The sequence below is a fragment of the Giraffa tippelskirchi genome, chromosome 2 (genome assembly GCF_054371585.1).
Source record: "Giraffa tippelskirchi isolate mGirTip1 chromosome 2, T2T-mGirTip1v1.2.pri, whole genome shotgun sequence".
In the NCBI taxonomy this organism is placed as follows: domain Eukaryota; kingdom Metazoa; phylum Chordata; class Mammalia; order Artiodactyla; family Giraffidae; genus Giraffa; species Giraffa tippelskirchi.
In genome coordinates, this window is record NC_137276.1 from 21,051,649 (window position 1) to 21,071,771 (window position 20,123).

Consider the following 20,123-nt stretch of genomic DNA (forward strand, 5'->3'; position numbering starts at 1 on the left):
GTCACTTCCCAAGGCAGCCTCAGAGCAGAGTTTGATTTAATTGGCTCAAGCCCAAGAAACAAAAATTTCACGGTGCCAAGAGCTTCCTGCCCGGACCTGCGTGTCTTGGCATCAAGTTTAAGAGCCATAAACTAGGCAAGATGGCCCCAAAAAGACCGAGGACCAAAATAAAACTGTGTGGTGCAAGAGCTCAGAGGAGATGATGGGGAGGTAAAAATGAGGATCAAATGAATCACTCTTCTTCACTTTAAATGATAAACAAAAGTTTGGGTGCAAAAGCAGGCATTATGCTAAATTTGTGGAAGAATTGCAGGGAAGCTACTCTGTCTTTGTCTTGCTTCCTTTACCTTCTCTTGAAGTTTTGGGGACAAGATGGGATTCAAAAATGGGTATGATACGGGGCCTCTGCTGTGAATAGCCCAGAGGCTGCCTTCTGGAAGCTTGCTCACCCTCTGGTTAAAAATCCATCTGTGGGGGGCTTCCCTGGTGGTCCAGTGGTTAGGCATCTGCCTGCCAATGCCAGGGACATGGATTTGATCCTGGTCCAGAAAGATCCCACATGCCATGGAGCAATCAATAGCTGCTGCACAACTATTGATCTCGTACGCCCTAGAGTCTGTGCTCTGCAACAAGAGAAGCCACCACAGTGAGAAGCCTGAGCATCATGACGAAGACCCAGTTCAGCCAAAAAAAAAACAACAACAAAAAATCTGTGTTGCTTATGCTGTGAGAGGGGCCTGCCCCACCATCCTCACACTCAGCACCTATCCAGCCTAAAGCCGGTGCCAGCATCTAGCCGCCCCGCAGTAACAACCATTTATCGTCAGGTCGAAGCAGGTATTCACGTACTCACAAGCTGTTGGTTTTTCCTGGCAGCTGGGGATTCATACCAACAATGACACAAAGACTCACAGGCTGCCTTTGGTGACACCTTTCACCTTGAGCCCTGCTGGCTCCTAGGGAGAGACAGAAGCAGGCAGTCAGAGGGCTGGGAGAAGACAGGAGGGGTGCTTGGCAATTTTAATGCTAGTACTGTGGTGGCTGGTTCCTGAAAGCAGATGGAGTATGAAGAATGAGAAACTCATAGGCTCAGAATTTGAAAACAAAAATTCAGATTCTGGCGAGGTGATGGCCGTTGTGTCATAGGTTTTGAATCTCTTCAAATCATTCCCTAAAAACACAGAGAAGCAGGGATAGCACACTAAAACTCATGGATGAGATCTATACCAAGTATATGGGACATGTATCCCCACAAACTTAAAAAAAATTTTTTTTAATTGTAGTAAACATCATATATTATAAAATAATTTTAACCATATTTAACTGTACATTTCAGTGAAGCTTACCTCCGGGACCCCTTGCTGTTTTTAGCTTCCTTGTTCTTTAGGAAGCATGGAGCTGGAGGCTACGCTAGTGCAGGAAGGGTCCTGGCTGTCTGGGGTGGTGAGTGGGGCTCAAGGAAGGTGAAGGGGCTCAGCTGGTGGGACTCAGTTGATGGTTGAAGTGTGGAGTGGGTGTTGCTGATACCCTCACCATGGGAGCTGTCCTTACCCCGCGGCTCTTCAATTCCCTCTGCTGAAGAGCTGTCTACTTCAACCAGCAAGTCCTTTGCTCACAACAGCTTCATTTTATTATTTCTTTAGAGAAGGAAGTTCTCCTTTTCAAGGCAAATTCTTTGCCCACTTATACACCTGAGGGTATTATTCATTTATGATAATCAAATTGTTATTAAATTCTTTTGTATTTGCATCTTTTATCTCCCCCCCCCATAGAGTCTTATCCTTCTGACTACAAATATATTCAGTATTTTTCTCTCCAACAAGCAACCCCTTTCCTGGTCCTGATTAATGAATCAGTATGCATGTGGGAAGTGCCTATGCTGGACCCTGTACAAGGACTGGAAGAACAGTGTCCCCGGTCACAGACAGGCAGATCCTGCTGCCTCTCAAGTTATTTTCAATGTTTTCAGACTTTCTGAGGAAGCTGAATCCCTCTGCACTCTTTCCAGCTCCTCATGTCCCTATTTCTCTTCCACTCACTGTTATCTGACTCCACCCTCACTACCATTTTACTTTGTTGTTTATTTAATTCGTTTTTTAAAGCCAGCGTCCTTTGAGCCAGATGAACACACACGTAGGTTGCCTGGGACGGTCCCATCTCACCCATGTTCTCTTAGCACAATTAAGACTAGCACCCCGTTTCGCTCTCTGAAGTGTTCTGACTTGGATGTTCAGCTGTCTGGTCACACTGCCTCTTGGTAGTCATGTACAGTGGCCTCTTTTGCTCATTTGTGTTAACTTTGTGTCAGTTTTGGCCAAGTGTTGATTAAGAGCTCAGGCTTTGATAAAAAACAGTTGTGACTTTAAATCCCAGAACCTCATCTATACACAAGCCCTGAGCTTCAGTGTTTTTATCAGTAATCAGAGGAATAAGAGTAATTGTACCTACTTCATAGGGCAGCTGCTGGCTTCAGAGAGGGCAGTGCTTAAAGTACCTGGTGTGGCTCTGGGCATGAGTAAGTGCTTGGTAAGTAGCTTCCCGAAGCTCCCTCTTCCCTCTACGCCTGGACTCCCCAGGGTCTCCTCCAGCTGTCTGATGCTTTCTAGGTTCTTCTCTGGCTTTTCAGCCTCTCCTGCCCTAACTTGCTTGAATTCTCAGCTTCCCAATTTCTGTGATTCAGTCCAGTCTTGTGATGAAGAGTGTCAGCTGTGGCAACAGATGTTCCAGTTCAAATCCTTGAGCCATTTAACCAGCTGAGTGTGCTTAGGCACGTTGTTTAACCTCTTGGTATCTCAGTGACTACACCTGTGAAATGGGGCTGCCTCCCTCTAGGGTGGTAGTGAGGATCCTGTGGGCTGAGCCTTACACCAAGTGCCTACCTCTGGTGAACCTCCAATAAGTGCTGTGCTATTCCCAGCCTCTCAGGGATCCTGATGGGTTCCCTCCTCTCCCTTACCCCATCATATCCATTCTGCTCCTGGGGCCCCCCAAAACCCTCTCCTCTCCCTTCCCACTGCCACTGCCTTAATTGTTCCAGAGCCTTGTTTCTTCTTGACCTATTCATACCAATACCTCTGCTGCAAGTCCCCTCCCTTTCCAGTCCATTTTCCACGTGAATGCTGCTGCTGCTGCTGCTAAGTCGCTTAAGTTGTGTCCTACTCTTCATGACTCCACGGACGGCAGCCCGCCAGGCTCCTCCGTCCATGGGATTTTCCAGGCAAGAGTACTGGAGTGGGTTGCCATTGCCTTCTCCAATGCATGAAAGTGAAAAGCGAAAGTGAAGTTGCTCAGTCGTGTCTGACTCTTTGAGACCGCATGGACTGCAGCCTACCAGGCTCTTCCGTCCACGGGATTTTCCAGGCAAGAGTACTGGGGTGGGTTGCCATTGCCTTCTCCGTTCCATGTGAATAGCAGTTGAATATTTTCTGAAGCACATTTCCGACTGCATCACTCTTCCGCTCTAAAACTTCCTATGGTCCACAGACTAGATCTCAAATCTCCAGTTTAGCTGTTACAGCTCTACCACCTTGACCCCACCTGCCTAACCAACTTCATTCCGCCACTGCGCCCTGCCTGGGCTGGATGAACCAGCTCATTGGACTTGATCTTTCTCTCTCACATCCTCCCTGTGATACCCACCTCAGAGATTTGTCCCCGCTGCCCTCTGAGATACCCATACCCTCCCAGATGCCCAACTTCTACCATCCTTCAAAGCCCAGAGGGAACGTCACCCTCTCCTTTGTAGCCTGCTCAGATTTTTCCCACAACCCAAACTGGAAGTTTTCTCTGGAACTCTGAATCTCTTCAATGGCTACTGCACTTCTTACTTACTTACGTCTGAATATAATTTATCCACCACAGGTCACTTGCCACTGTTCCTGTGTCTTCTTGTCTCCTGCCTGTAGTCATTAGCCCTGCTGTCTCCCTCGGCGTGTCCAGGACAGAAGCTGTTTAATGCCACGGTGTGCAGGGCCTGTGTGCAGGCTCCAAGATCGGTGCTGTGAAGACCATCCAAGTCTCTCTGCCGAAAGGGAACAGAAAGCTGTTGGGGAAAGAACATGTGCACCTGTGCGCATGTGCGCGTGCACACACACACACACACACACACACACACACACACAACTTAGGAACATTCTCAGAGCAGCCCATCATATACTCTCGGGCAGCTGAGGCAGCACCCAAAAGAACTGATGAGTTCTGAGAGGCTGCAGAGCGGGAAAGGCTTACCTCATGGGTTACCAGGAGCCTCTGCAGAACAAGCGGTTTGCACAGAGACCGGAAGGCCGGGAGACATGGGGGACTGGCTGGCAGGAGGTGGGACCCTGGCAGGGGGCAGTCGGATCTGTTTCCTCATTGGTCAGAGGGACAGTTCCTGTCCCAGCTATGAGACCTCTCTGAGTCTCTGTTTCCTTATCTGCCTATATCATGGCCTAGAGACCACAATCACAGGTTTGCTTGTCAGAGTGACTTAGGTTTAAATCCTGGATCTCCTCATTATTGACCGAGTGGCTTTGGGAAAGTCATGTGTGCCTCAGTTTTCTCAGCCTGCCAGAGTGGTGGAAGCAGAATGAGCTGGAGTGCCAGGTGATCATATAAATGCCCAATTCAGCCGAGGATGCAATTCCAGAGCCTCAAGCTCTTTGCCGTCTCTGGGGGATGTTGCAAGCTAGGCTCTGTAAGGGCTGGGCACGCAGTGCTTAATTAAATCACAAGTTACATCCCAAAGCAAGATGATAGGTCATGCAAGTGATGCAAGATACCAGGATGTATGAGCATTATAGACACAATTATGACGAAGGTCCCCATTCTCACTGGGCTTATAGACTGATTAGGGAGATAAAGCCACCTTGATCTAGCGGTCAGAGAAGGCAGACCAGGAAGGTGAAGAAGCTGGGAAACTTGCCTTGAGAAGTTTTAGCAAGAGGTCTGGGTAAGTAGTGGGGGGTTGAACTCTGGGAAATTCAACGGAGAATTTTTGTTAGTAAATATGTACCTAGGCAGAGTCTTTGATGGGGTAGCTCTTACATATTACGAGCAATGGGAAGAGTCTTAGCTGTTCAGATTTTCAGTCACAAGGCAGAATGGACTCTGATGACTGTAGGAAAGAGCTAGAGCCTAGCTTTGCTTGTCAGCTAAGATGTATCTAGAGAAGAACATATTTCAGAAAGGAAATCAAATCCTGGTGAGGAAGAACTGTCTTTCAAGGGAAGCTTGTTTGCACTGACACAGTCACTTGAGAACATCAATTTGAGTCTTTGTACCCAGAATTTACTGAAGCATAGAATGAATACACTATACATCATCTGCCTTAGGCATTGCACTGTAAATACTTCACGGCTTTAAATATATGCCCTGATTAGGTGTGTGTTTTGGTAGTTAAATGAATACGGGTTTAAAGCAATGAAATGAAAGTATTTCCTTTAAGTTCAGCATATTTTCATCTGAGGGCTTTAAGAATATGTCACAGAAAAAATTCTATCTTCAAAGCTGAGGTTCTCCTGGGACTTCCCTGGTTGTCCAGTGACTAACTCCATGCTCCCAGTGCAGGGGGCTCAGGGTTTAGTCCCTGATCAGGAAACTCAACTAAATTGCAACTCATGCTGCAACTAGGACTGGGCACAGCCGAAAAGGAAAAACAATCTGAGTTTCTCCTGGTGATAGCACAATTGATGACGGCAGAGAGATCCTGAGTCTTGGACTTTAGGTTCTTATTTTTCTTTTACAAAAGAAAATTCCCTAAAATGTTCACAGACGTTCTCAGCTATTTCACAAATTTGTTTTCATATTAGCTAATATTACTCCAAAAGCCAGTTTTAAAATAAATTAACCAATAAAGATGGGAGACAAGGTTTAAATGTTGAAGTGGCCTTGAAATAAAATGAAAAAACCAAATAATGTTCAACAAATTTTATTGAGCACGAAGTATGTATTGAGCTGTTTATTATCCAGTTTGAGATTACACTTAGCAGCTCCTGGCACCTCAGAGATCAAGTTAAGATGGATTTGAATCCCTAAATCCATGTCCCGTGAAAGTCCATATTCCTCTAGCCTTAAAGGAATGTATCATTTAAGAGGGGAAATAAGGCAGGTTCAGGAATAATTATAATATAGGAGAGGGGTCTGTAGAGGAGAAAGAGGCAAGTGTTTAGGAGAAAGAGAGAAATTCTTACAGCTGAAAGAATCAGAGAACACTTGGAACAATGGAGATGGGTTTAGATGAACAAAAAGGATACAACTTTGGACCGAGGATTTAGTGTGAGCAAGGACATGGCAGAGGAACGCGTAGGCAGGTGCTGTGGTACATGAAGGGGAGAAGTGAAGGTTAGACTAGGGAGGCAAGAGAAGGCCAGACTGGGGGGATTTTGGAAGTTAAGGACTTTGCCCTTTAACTTGTAGTCTGAGAAGAAATTATCCAGATGTCCTGTTCATATCTTCTGATGTTAAAGACATTCATAGATGATTTGAACACCTATTTTCAATTCTTTTGTGCAAAAATCCAGAAGTGGGCAAGCTCCCTTCTTCATCCTGATCTGATGGACAATCCCATTCCATTTTCACAGTTTGATCCCATATCCATCCTTCCTGAGCAACTCAAAAGTGCCATTTCCCTGTTTGGCTTGAATGTTCCCTTTAAATAAGACTCATCTTCTCTTTGTTGAGAGGCAGTGTGGGATGGGATAAGGGACACGTGATCAGAAGCCAGGAGACCTGCAGCCCAGGACCAGACCCATCAATGTTTAGCTACCTGTGTGTCCTTTCAGTTCAGTTCAGTTCAGTCGCGTCTGACTCTTTGTGACCCCATGAATTGCAGCACGCCAGGCCTCTCTGTCCATCACCATCTCCTGGAGTCTACCCAAACCCATGTCCATCGAGTCAGTGATGCCATCCAACCATCTCATCCTCTGTCGTCCCCTTCTCCTCCCGCCCCCAAGCCTACCCAGCATTAGGGTCTTTTCCAATGAGTCAACTCTTCGCATGAGGTGACCAAAGTATCGGAGTTTCAGCTTCAACATCAATCCTTCCAATGAACACCCAGGATTGATCTCCTTTAGGATGGATTGATTGGATCTCCTTGCAGTCCAAGGGACTCTCAAGAGTCTTCTCCAACACCACAGTTCAAAAGCATCAGTTCTGCGGCAGTGTGTCCTTTAGCTTAGCTAAACCTCAGTTCACTCACCTCAACACTTTATTCCTCTCAAGGCTGTGATTGTATCAAGACCACTGGTGTTTTAGAAAGTATTTCCCAAATATGAATGATTGCTCCATGGAGGTATGTACTAGGGCCTTAAAATTTCAAGTCAGAAAGGACATTTAGAGATTAACTGCTGCAAAATGCTGTCATCTCACAGATCTAACTGAGGCTCAGAGGGGTGGGTTATTTAGGGGCTAAGTTAGGGGTAAACTCCAGACCGTCTGACGCTGAGGTCTGGGCCCCTTCAGCCTCAACACAGTCAGACGTCTTTTGGAGGCTCAATCAAATCCTTTGTCCTTTCTCTTCTTACTGGGAAAAAACAACAGCGAAAACTGTCCCTCTGTGTTGTTCATTGAGTCAGTTTAGCTCAGATTTATCCCCGAAGTCTGGCTGTTTTGTGACCTTTCTTGAATTCCATTCTCCAGGCGTGGGAGGGAAGTCAGTTCTTCCTCAACATCCCCACCCCTGCTTAGTATCATTGGGAATTCTCTTATTTGTATTCCTCTCAGTGCCACATTTAATGCAGCGAAGCACGTGTTTAAAGCAATAACCAGCCTGAAGTTTATGAAATAAAAGATTGATATCAGCTTCATGAAACTCAGGCAGAAGCAATATCTTTTCTATATCTTGCTATGCCTTTAACTTCAGAAACCTTCATACTTGGTGGCCACTGAAAAATGAAATAGCAATAATAATAATGACAATAATAAAAAAAAGTGATGTCTTTTAAGAACTACAGTTTCGAGTCATGTTGTCTTTAATTTCTTTATTGATTTAATGACAAGGGAAGATTAGACTTACTGTTTTCCTCAGTTCCCAAGTACATTTCACTTTAAAAGAAGGCTCATTGCATGTAGTTTAAAGGTGAACGTTCTGTTTGTCACCTGGCCTATTTATGCAAGGTGGGGGCTCGGGCAGCTGAAATGCGTTACCATAGCCACCCTGTTTTCTCATGAGGAAACGGAAAACCAGGAGACAGGAGAAATATTTGCTTTTCTTATGAAATAAATTATTCTGGAAAGTAAGTCAGCTTTATATCTGTTCTCCCAGAAGGTCATTTCATTTCACAAGGTGGACTATTTACTTGCACACAGAAGGTGCAAGTATAGGTTTTTGACATCTATGACGCAACATAATCTGGCTTCATCCAACTTCCCAGGCTTATCTCTCATTTCTAACCTTTCCAAATCTGATGAGTTGCTTAAACTGGACATTTGGCATTTCCCACGTGAATCTTTTCTTTTTTAGTTTTACAAGAAGACATTTTTAATTTTATTTTGCTTTTTGATTTTTTTCCCCTCCTGTATCTTTATTTAAATTGAAGTATAGTTGATTCATATTATATAAATTACAGGAATACAATATAGTGATTTACAATTTTTAAAAGTTATGTTCCATGTATAGTTATGACAAAACATTGGCTATATTCCCTCTATTGTACAATATATCCTTGTAGCTTATTTTATAAATAATAATTTGTGCTTCTTAGTCCCCTACTCCTATAGTGCCCTCCCCCCTCACTGGGAACCATTAAAAAAATACAAAAGCATAGTGAATATAACAAAAAAAGAAGTAGACCCACATGATTATTTCCAGTTTTACTTTTATCCAGTCAAACACCCTCTGCCCTTTAATTGGAGTGTTTGATCTACTAACTTTCAGCTGGGTTTGAGTCTAGCATCTTGCTTGCTGTTTGTTTTCTATTTGGGCCATTGATTCTTTTACCTCCTTTCCTGCATTCTTTAAGATTAATTGAAAATTACTTAGGGTGTTATTCTATCTCCTGTAATAGTTATTTTAAAGCCCTTTCTGCTTCTCCCATTATGCCTTTCATTTCTGTATTTGTTTCTATTGATTGATTTCTCTCTTGGATACTGGTCATGCCAGTCTCCTCTGTCCATGGAATTCTCCAGGCAAGAATACTGGAGTGGGTTGCCATTCCCTTCTCTAGGGGATCTTCCCAATCAGGGACTGAACCTGAGTCTCCTTTGTCTCCTTCTTTGCGGGCAGATTCTTCACTGTCTGAGGCACCTAGGGAAGCCCCGACAAACCTAGATAGTGTATTAAAAAGCAAAGACATCACTTTGTCAACAAAGGTCCGTATAGTCAAAGCTATAGTTTTTCTAGTAGTCATGAATGGATGTGAGACTTGGACCATAAAGAAAGTTGAGCACCAAAGAATTGATGCTTCTGAATTGTGGTGCTGGAGAAGACTCTTGGGAGTCCCTTGGACTGCAAGGAGATCAAACCAGTCAGTCCTAAAGGAAATCAACTCTGAATATTCTTTAGAAGGACTGAAGCCGCAGCTGAAGCTCCAATACTTTGGCTACCTGGTGCGAAGAGCCGACTCTTGGAAAAGACCCTGATGCTGGGAAAAAATGAAGACAGGGAGAAGGAAAAGGGGAATAGCAGATGATGAGATGGCTAGATAGCATCACCAACTCAATGAACATAAATTTGAGCAAACTCCAGGAGATAGTGGAAGACAGAGGAGCCTGGCCTGCTACAGTCCATGGGGTCACAAAGAATCAGACAGAACTTAGTGACTGAACAACAGAAAATTCCCAGCATGGCTTGTCTGCTGTTAGGGATAAACAAAGTGATTAAAAATAAAAGAGGAGAGGCAACTAGCACTTCTGCCCAGACTTCAAACAAAGCTTGTTTTTCAAAGGACTTCCTCAGCTTACAACTCTTTTCCTTCTGGCTCAAGCCTCCTTACTCTCTCCTCTCAAGCCTGGACTAGAAACATAGGCAAAAATGTGTCGGGAGGAAGAATGCTTGATTTCTGAGTGAGCTGCATTCTTTCCTTGGGACCCTAACCCAGTGAGCCTCAGGTACAGGTTGGCGGTTGCAGAAACAAGATGTATATGGAGTTTCAAACTGCAGGGGTGGTGAGTAATGGATCTCTGCTGAGTAAGCAAGGATCCAACCAAACTGTAACGAGAATATAAAAAAGAATGTATATATGTATAAAGAGGGCTTCCCAGGTGGTGCTAGTGGTAAAGAATCAGCCTGCCAGTGAAGGAGGCTTAAGAGACACTGGTTTGATCCCTGGGTTGGGAAAATCCCCAGGCGGAGGGCATGGCAACCCACTCCAGTATTCTTGCCTGGAGGATCCCATGGACAGAGGAGCCTGGAGGGCTACAGTCCATATGGTCACAAAGAGTTGGACATGACTGAAGCGACTTAGCATGGCATGTATAAAGAATGTATAACTGAATCACTTTTTGTACAGTAGAATTTAACAAAACAATGTACATCAACTGTACTTCAATAAAATAAGTTAAAAAACAAAGAAACAAACAAAATCTAAATGACAATGACTTCCTTGACTAAAGCGCCTCAGATCACAGTTCTTGTGACCACCATCTTCTCCTGAATACATGTGCAGAAGCATCCTTTACACTCATTGCTTCTCACATCTTCAACCCTGGTGCAGAATTACCAGTGTGACATTTATACTGCAAGTTTTAATGTCCAGTAACCTTAAAGGTAATTCTTCCATTTGGAAGTTCCTGTTTCTCTCGTTTTCCAGTTTAGTAGTTCATAAATAGCGAGCTGAATCAGGGACAGAGAGCAGGAATAATCTTTCTTTGAAGAGACCACTGGCCTATCTATCTGTCTGTCTATTTATCTATGTTGCATGTTTTCTTTCATTCAGTTTGACAATGTTGAACTTTACCTGAGCCCTGGGCTCCTGGAAAGAGTGACAGTTAAAAAGTTCCCCCAACCTTTGCATCCCTATAGACAGTTTATCACAAAGAATTAGCCTTCCCCACGTGGCTTAGATGAAGCCGACAGTGCATGCTTTCTCAGGACTTTCACCAGACTTGTGGGTGGCTGCCTTATTTACCTGTGACAAGGCCAAGCACAGACCTTGCCCCCTTTGTCTGAGCCTGCTGACAAGGCTGGTCACAGCCCCTCCAACTTCCTGGTCTTTGTCTCATGATTGATCAGCTGAGGTTAGAACTGTTTGTCCCCCGAAACTAGCTAACCACAGAGAAAAACATTTCCTGGTCTGACAACTGATTGAAACTTGCCCTGCTTGCAAAACAACCTGACTGTAAATCACCTCATCTGCAACTTATTTATTCTCCTTTGCTTCCCATTAAAGGGCAAAACAAAACCCTCCTGTGGAGACATTCTGATCGTGGGATCTTTTTATTTCAACAGCCTGAATACAATCAGTCTTCATATTCATTTGTTTTCCTCCCCCAGCTTTTTTGAGATATGATTGACTGTTTCTTGTCTTTGACAAGCTGCCCAGGCTTTACTGAACCTCTAATATACTTGTGGGGATGGGGGAAGCAGAGATAACTATGACTCTCTTCTCTCAGATCTCACCATGGAATTGAGAAAAGATCCATGAATCTAAGGAATCCTTGTATCTGGCAGATGGTAAAAAGCGCTCAGCTAGGTGAAGAGTACCCAGGTAACTGTACAGATGGAAAGAGGACTTATACCTAGGGAATATGAAATTTAAAATGGGTGTGGAAGAGCAATGGGGCCTACTGCTAGCCATACTGAGGCCTGAACTGGGAGAGTTCTCTTTTATTATTATTAAAAAAAAATTTTTTTTTGGCCACACCATGCAGCATGTGGAATCTTAGTTCCCTGGCCAGGGATTGAACTCATGTCCTCTGCATTGAAAGTGCAGAGTTTTAACCACTAGACCACCAGGGAAGTCCCTGAGCTGTCTGTGTCTGTGCTGAGTCACTTTAGTTGTGTCCAACTCTTTGTGATCCAATGGACTGTAGCCTGTCAGGCTCCTCTGTCCATGGGATTCTCCAGACAAGAATACTGGAGTGGGTTGCCATACCCTCCTCCCCTGAGCTGGGAGAGTTCTAATTCCACCTTGCATCAGCTTTTCCCAAGTCACCCCAAGTAAACACATGACTGGAGCAAACCTAGTGTCTTTGATATGCAAATATGATAGCTTCAAAAAAAGTCTTCTGGCCCCTATTCCAACCAGATTGCTTCTTTCCATAGGGCAAATTAGTGGCAGATGCTGTCTTCTTTCAAGAGTCTGAAAGCTACCAGAGCAGGCAGCATGAAACCAGCTGACATGGGGAACATAGTGTCCACCCAGCCTCAGAGAAGTGATAAATGGACTGAGGGAAGGTAATTTACACAAATCCAGTCTGGTCCTGCTGGTGGAAAGTGGATTGAATGGAATTATCAATTAGTGTTTCATCATGGCTTCAACCTGGGCTTCCCAGGTGGTGGTAGTGGTCAAGAACTCACCTGCCAGCCCAGAGATAAATCCACGCACCTATGGACACCTTATCTTTGACAAAGGAGGCAAGAATATACAATGGAGAAAAGACAATCTCTTTAACAAGTGGTGCTGGGAAAACTGGTCAACCACTTGTAAAAGAATGAAACTAGAACACTTTCTAACACCATACACAAAAATAAACTCAAAATGGATTAAAGATCTAAACATAAGACCAGAAACTATAAAACTCCTCGAGGAAAACATAGGCAAAACACTCTCCGACGTAAATCACAGCAGGATCCTCCACGACCCACCTCCCAGAATATTGGAAATAAAAGCAAAAATAAACAAATGGGACCTAATTAAAATTAAGAGCTTTTGCACAACAAAGGAAACTATAAGCAAGGTGAAAAGACAGCCTTCAGAATGGGAGAAAATAATAGCAAACGAAGCAACAGACAAACAATTAATCTCAAAAATATACAAGCAACTTCTGCAGCTGAATTCCAGAAAAATAAACCACCCAATCAAAAAATGGGCCGAAGAACTAAACAGACATTTCTCCAAAGAAGACATTCAGATGGCTAACAAACACATGAAAAGATGCTCAACATCACTCATTATTAGAGAAATGCAAATCAAAACCACAAAGAGGTACCATTTCATGCCAGTCAGAATGGCTGCTATCCAAAAGTCTACAAGCAATAAATGCTGGAGAGGGTGTGGAGAAAAGGGAACCCTCTTACACTGTTGGTGGGAATGCAAACTAGTACAGCCACTATGGAGAACAGCGTGGAGATTCCCTAAAAAACTGGGAATAGAACTTCCATATGACCCAGCAATCCCACTGCTGGGCATACACACCAAGGAAACCAGAATTGAAAGAGACACGTGTACCCCAATGTTCATCGCAGCACTGTTTATAATAGCCAGGACATGGAAGCAACCTAGATGTCCATCAGCAGACGAATGGATAAGGAAGCTGTGATACATATACACAATGGAATATTACTCAGCCATTAAAAAGAATACATTTGAACCAGTTCTATTGAGATGGATGAAACTGGAGCCCATTATACAGAGTGAAGCCAGAAAGAAAAACACCAATACAGTATACTAATGCATATATACGGAATTTGAAAGATGGTAATGATAACCCTATATGCGAGACAGAATAAGAGACACAGATGCATAGAACAGTCTTATGGACTCTGAGGGAGAAGGGGAGGGTGGGACGTCCTGGGAGAATAGCATTGAAACATGTATATTATCATATGTGAAACAGAACACCATTCCAGGTTCGATGCATGAGACAAATGCTCAGGGCTGGGGCAATGGGATGACCCAGAGGGATGGGATGGGGAGGGAGGTGGGAGGGGGGTTCAGGATGGGGAACACATGTAAACCCATGGCTGATTCATGTCACTGTATGGCAAAAACCACTACAATATTGTAAAATAATTAGCCCCCAACTAAAATTAATAAATTTATTAAAAAAAAAAAAAAGAACCCACCTGCCAATGTAGAAGACATAAGAGACGCAGTTTCTTTTTTTTTTTTTCTACAAGCGTCTTTTATTTTTATTTTTTTATTTATTTATTTTTTTATAAATTTATTTATTTTAGTTGGGGGCTAATTACTTTACAATATTGTAATAGTTTTTGCCATACATTGACATGAATCAGCCATGGGTTTACATGTGTTCCCCTTCCTGGACCCCCCACCCATCTCCCTCCCCATCCCATCCCTCTGGATCATCCCATTGCCCCGGCCCTGAGCCCTTGTCACATGCATCGAACATGGAATGGTGTTCTGTTTCACATATGATAATATACATGTTTCAATGCTATTCTCCCAGAACGTCCCACCCTCACCTTCTCCCTCAGAGTCCATAAAATTGTTCCATGCATCTGTGAAGAGACGCAGTTTCAATCCCTGGGTCAGGAAGATCCCCGGAGGAGGGCATGGCAAGCTACTCCAGTATTCTTGCCTGGAGAATTCCATGGACAGAGGAGCCTGGTAGGCTATAGTCCATGGGGTCGCAGAGCATCAGACATGACTGAAGCGGCTTGGGATGCGCACACGCACGTGGCTTCAGCTTCACCTCGGTATGCCTGGGCTCAGGTAGCAGCAAGTGGTTGGTTTCCCTCCCTTTCAAGCTTGAGGATGGGGGGAAGGGGAGATAAATGGCCAAACAAAACTGGACTGCAGAGTGTAGTCTATCACAACTTCCAGGGAATCATAAAGGGCACCGTCTTTATCATAAATCACAAATACGCACGAACTTAAATGCGCATTACAGTAGCTGAAGCCTGGCCTAAATTGGTGTATTTTGTTTCAATAGCATTTGATTATTCTTGTGATGTTATTACTATGATCATAGCTGTTGCAATTTGTCAGTATATAGTGACGACTTGTCCAGAGAGAGGCAGCTTGAAATCAAGAATAACAGAGATGATTTGCTGTGAGCACCCATTTGGAGGGCAAATGGGCCAGCAGCATTCCATTTCAGTAAGCTTACCCAGTGTGTTTGGGAGAGCTTGGCACTTCCCACTAGGGATAAAGATGCCATGGAAAGAGAATCATTCTTAAAGTCAAGCCTTGAACAGCAGCAGGATCTTGGATCCAAGAAACTTAGTCCAGCCCCCAGGATGAAGTTTTTGAACACTGTTCATCAAACCAGTGCTGCCAGATCTCTGCATACCCTGTTCTGTAGAGAAAGCCCTCTTCTTTCTCTCTAAAGTTTTGTCCACTTGGTGAACTATCTTCCTTCAAAAAAGAGCATCCCATCATTAGACTTTCCCCTGGTCTCTCTGGGTAGAGCAGATGACTAAGGACAACCATCCACATTTATTAATGCCACACATTAAGGTAGTCTGGTGGTAGCAGGGTTCACTTATCACAGAATGATTTACCTATCTGTGTGTGTGTGTTAGTCTCTCAGTCATGTCTGATCCTTTGCAACCACTTGGAGTGTAACTTGTTGCCAGACTCCTCTGTCCATGGAATTCTCCAGGCAAGAATACTGGAGTGGGTTGCCATTCTCTTCTCCAGGGGATCTTCCTGACCCAGGGATTGAACCTGAGTCTCCTGCATTGCAGGCGGATTCTTTACATCTGAGCCTCCAGGGAAGCTCTATTTGTCTATTTGATGACCAAAACTTTTTTTTGTTTTTTGTTTTTTCACACCTTCAGGAGATGTGAGTAAAAACAACATTAAAAAAAAAGAAGTTTGGTTCCAAGTATGAGATAGCAGAAACTTGTGGTGATGATGAGGGGTCTTCCCCAGGACCTCAGGAGACAGGAGATAGAAGACATGGCAACAGTTCTCCATTTAGACCTGGAGCTGGACATGGGGTTTCCAGTGTATCCAGAACAACCTGTCACATTCCCTCTGCTCCGAGACTGAGTCTGCACCATGGCAGCTGTACAATCCACTGGGACATCATCATCCCTTGGGTCAGGCACAGTGTTTCAGGTTGGATGGAAAATAATCACCTCTTCAAGCTGCCTGGAATCATTTTTGTTGCTACTGTTTCAGGGGAAAGCCATAATAGCATTTCTGAGACGAGAGTGGTTGATTTCTTTGTTGTTACCAGATATTTCTTACTGATATTTTTTTTCCAGCATGCTTTCCCACAAAACTTTCAGTTCAGTTCAGTTCAGTTCAGTTGTTCAGTCGTGTCTAACTCTGTGACCCCATGGACTTCAGCACACCAGGCTTCCCTGTACATCACCAACTCAAACTCATGTCCATCAAGTCAGTGATGCCATCCAACCATCTCAACCTCTGTCTTCCCCTTCTCCTCTGGCCTTCAATCTTTCCCAGCATCAGGGTCTTTTCCAAGGAGTCAGATCTTCACATCATGTGGCCAAAGTATTGGAGTTTCAGCTTCAGCATCAGTCCTTCCAATGAATATTCAGGGTTGATTTCCTTTAGGATTGACTGGTTGGATCTCCTTGCAGTCCATGGGACTTTCAAGAGTCTTCTCCAACACCACATTTCAAAAGCCTCAATTCTTCGGCACTTAGCTATCTTTATAGTCCAACTCTCACATCCATACATGACTACTGGAAAAACCAAAGCTTTGACTAGACTGACCTTTGTTGGCAAAGTAATATCTCTGCTTTTTAATTTGCTGTCTAGGTTGGTTATAGCTTTTCTTCCAAGGAGCAAGCATCTTTTAATTTCATGGCTGCAGTCACCATCTGCAGTGATTTTGGAGCACCCTAAAATAAAGTCTCTCACTGTTTCCATTGTTTCCCCATCTATTTCCCATGAACTGATGGGACCTAATGCCATGATCTTAGTTTTCTGAATGTTGGGTTTTAAGCCAACTTTTTAACTCTCCTCTTTCACTTTCATCAAGAGGTTCTTTGGTTCTTCTTCACTTTCTGCCATAAGGGTGTGGTCATCTGCATATCTGAGGTTATTGATATTTCTCCCAGCAAACTTGATTCCAGCTTCTGCTTCATCCACTCCAGCATTTCTCATAATGTATTTTGCATATAAGTTAAATAAGCAGGGTGATAATATACAGCCTTGAGGTACTCCTTTCCCGATTTGGAACCAGTCTGTTGTTCCATGTCCAGTTCTAACTGTTGCTTCTTGACCTGCATACAGATTTCTCAGGAGGAAGGAGGCCAAAGGAAAGTGTTGGTGGCTCCCTGGGAACCCAGGCCCTTCCAGCAGAGGAATCTGAGTCCAGCTCAACTGAACTCTCAGATGCCTTTTCTTTGGATACAACACAAGACAGTGAACAGGAAACTGGTGATTTTCTAAAATGGCAGAGTAGAAGCACGTGTGCTCATCTTTCTGTTCAGGGAGAGACACAATTGAAGTCCATTGCTGATTAAATTTGTGTCTGATTAATAAATAACAACTATTCAAATCAAAACAAAACTGGACTTCCCTGGTGGTCCAATGGTGAAGAATCTATTTTGCAATGCAGGGGACACAGGTTCAATCCCTGGTCAAGGAATTAAGATCTCACATGCTGAGGAGTAACTAAGCCCGAGCCACAACTACTGAGCCCACATGTCACAACTAGAGAGTCTGTGTGCTGCAACTCTCAGAGCAGCCAAATAAATAAATGAATACATTTATTTAAAAAAAACAAGAGGTTTGTGTGGTTCCATTTCATATCCACCACATAGTGTTGGCCCATGAGGACACTTGGTAAATACTGGTTGAATAAGTTTCTTCCTCGGTATGATAAAAATCCTCATAACTTTGTGGCAAGGATCAAGCAAAATTGTAAGTATTAAAATTCTGGAAATGAAGTATATAGGGACTGGAATGCAAAAGTAGGAAGTCAAGAAACATCTGGAGTAACAGGCAAATTTGGCCTTGGAGTACAGAATGAAGCAGGGCAAAGGTTAATAGAGCTCTGCCAAGAGAACGCACTGGTCATAGCAAACATCCTCTTCCAACAACACAAGAGAAGACTCTACACATGGATTTCACCAGATGGTCAGCACTGTAATCAGACTGATTATATTCTTTGCAGCCAAAGATGGAGAAGCTCTATACAGTCAGCAAAAACAAGACCGGGAGCAGACTGTGGCTCAGGTCATGAACTGCTTATTGCCAAATTCAGACTTAAATTGAAGAAAGTAGGGAAAACCACTAGACCATTCAGATATGACCTAAATCAAATCCCTTATGATTATACAGTAGAAGTGAGAAATAGATTTAAGGGACTAGATCTGATAGACAGAGTGCCAGATGAACTATGGACGGAAGTTCGTGACATTGCACAGGAGACAGGGATCAAGACCATCTCCATGGAAAAGAAATGCAAAATAGCAAAATGGCTGTCTGAGGAGGCCTTACAAATAGCTGGGAAAAGAAAAGAAGTGAAAAGCAAAGGAGAAAAGGAAAGATATACCCATTTGAATGCAGAGTTCCAAAGAATAGCAAGGATAAGAAAGCCTTCCTCAGCAATCAGTGCAAAGAAATAGAGGAAAACAACAGAATGGGAAAGACTAGAGATCTCTTCAAGAAAATTAGAGATACCAAGGGAACATTTCATGCAAAGATGGGCACAATAAAGGACAGAAATGGTATGGACCTAACAGAAGCAGAAGATATTAAGAAGAGGTGGCAAGAATACACAGAAGAACTGTACAAAAAAGATCTTCATGACCCAGATAATCACGATGGTGTGATCACTCACCTAGAGCCAGACATCCTTGAATGTCAAGTCAAGTGGGCCTTAGGTAGCATCACTACGAACAAAGCTAGTGGAGGTGATGGAATTCCAGTTGAGCTATTTCAAATCCTGAAAGATGATGCTGTGAAAGTGCTGCACTCAATATGCCAGCAAATTTGGAAAACTCAGCAGTGGCCACAGGACTGGAAGAGGTCAGTTTTCATTCCAATCCCAAAGAAAGGCAATGCCAAAGAATGTTCAAACTACTGCACAATTGCACTCATCTAACACGCTAGTAAAGTAATGCTCAAAATTCTCCAAGCCAGGCTTCAGCAATACGTGAACCATGAAATTCCAGATGTTCAAGCTGGTTTTAGAAAAGGCAGTGGAACCAGAGGTCAAATTGCCAACATCTGCTGGATCATCGAAAAAGCAAGAGAGTTCCAGAAAAACATCTATTTCTGCTTTATTGACTATGCCAAAGCCTTTGACTGTGTGGATCACAATAAACTGTGGAAAATTCTTCAAGAGATGGGAATACCAGACCATCTGACCTGCCTCTTGAGAAACCTGTATGCAGGTCAGGAAGCAACAGTTAGAACTGGACATGGAACAACTGACTGGTTCCAAATAGGAAAAGGAGTACGTCAAGGCTGTATATTGTCACCCTGCTTATTTAACTTATATGCAGAGTACATCATGAGAAATGCTGGGCTGGAGGAAGCACAAGCTGGAATTAAAATTGCAGGGAGAAATATCAATAACCTCCGATATGCAGACGACACCACCCTTGTGGCAGAAAGTGAAGAAGAACTAAAGGGCCGCTTGATGAAAGTGAGAGAGGAGAGTGAAAAAGTTGGCTTAAAGCTCAACATTCAGAAAACTAAGATCATGGCATCTGGTCCCATCACTTCATGGCAAATAGATGGGGAAACAGTGGAAACAGTGGCAGGCTTTATTTTTCTGGGCTCCAAAATCACTGCAGATGGTGATTGCAGCCATGAAATTAAAAGACGCTTCCTCCTTGGAAGGAAGGTTATGACCAACCTAGATAGCATATTAAAAAGCAAAGACATTACTTTGCTAGCAAAGGTCCATCTAGTTAAGGCTATGGTTTTTCCAGTAGTCATGTATGAATGTGAGAGTTTGACTGTGAAGAAAGCTGAGTGCCGAAGAACTGATGCTTTTGAACTCTGGTGTTGCAGAAGACTCTTGAGAGTCCTTTGGACTGGAAGGTGATCCAACCAGTCCATCCCAAAGGAGATCAGTCCTGGGTGTTCACTGGAAGGACTGATGTTGAAGCTGAACCTCCAATACTTTGGTCACCTCATGTGAAGAGTTGACTCATTGGAAAAGACTCTGATGCTGGGAAGGATTGGAGGCAGGAGGAGAAGGGGACGACAGAGGATGAGATGGCTGGATGGCATCACTGACTCAATGGACATGAGTTTGGGTAAACTCCTGGAATTGGTGATGGACAGGGAGGCCTGGCATGCTGCGATTCATGGGGTTGCAAAGAGTCAGACATGACTGAGCGACTGAACTGAACTGAATGAAGT

At 43.6% G+C, this 20,123-nt stretch overlaps 1 long non-coding RNA gene across 1 annotated transcript in view; it reads right to left on the reverse strand.

Moving 5' to 3' along the window:
• Positions 1-3,835: 3,835 nt before the first annotated feature.
• Positions 3,836-20,123, reverse strand: part of LOC145526429 (uncharacterized) — a 231,902-nt gene continuing 215,614 nt past the window's right edge. Inside the window, exon 6 of the long non-coding RNA XR_014068888.1 lies at positions 3,836-4,021. This is a non-coding gene — a long non-coding RNA (uncharacterized LOC145526429). The remainder of the gene's footprint in view (positions 4,022-20,123) is intronic.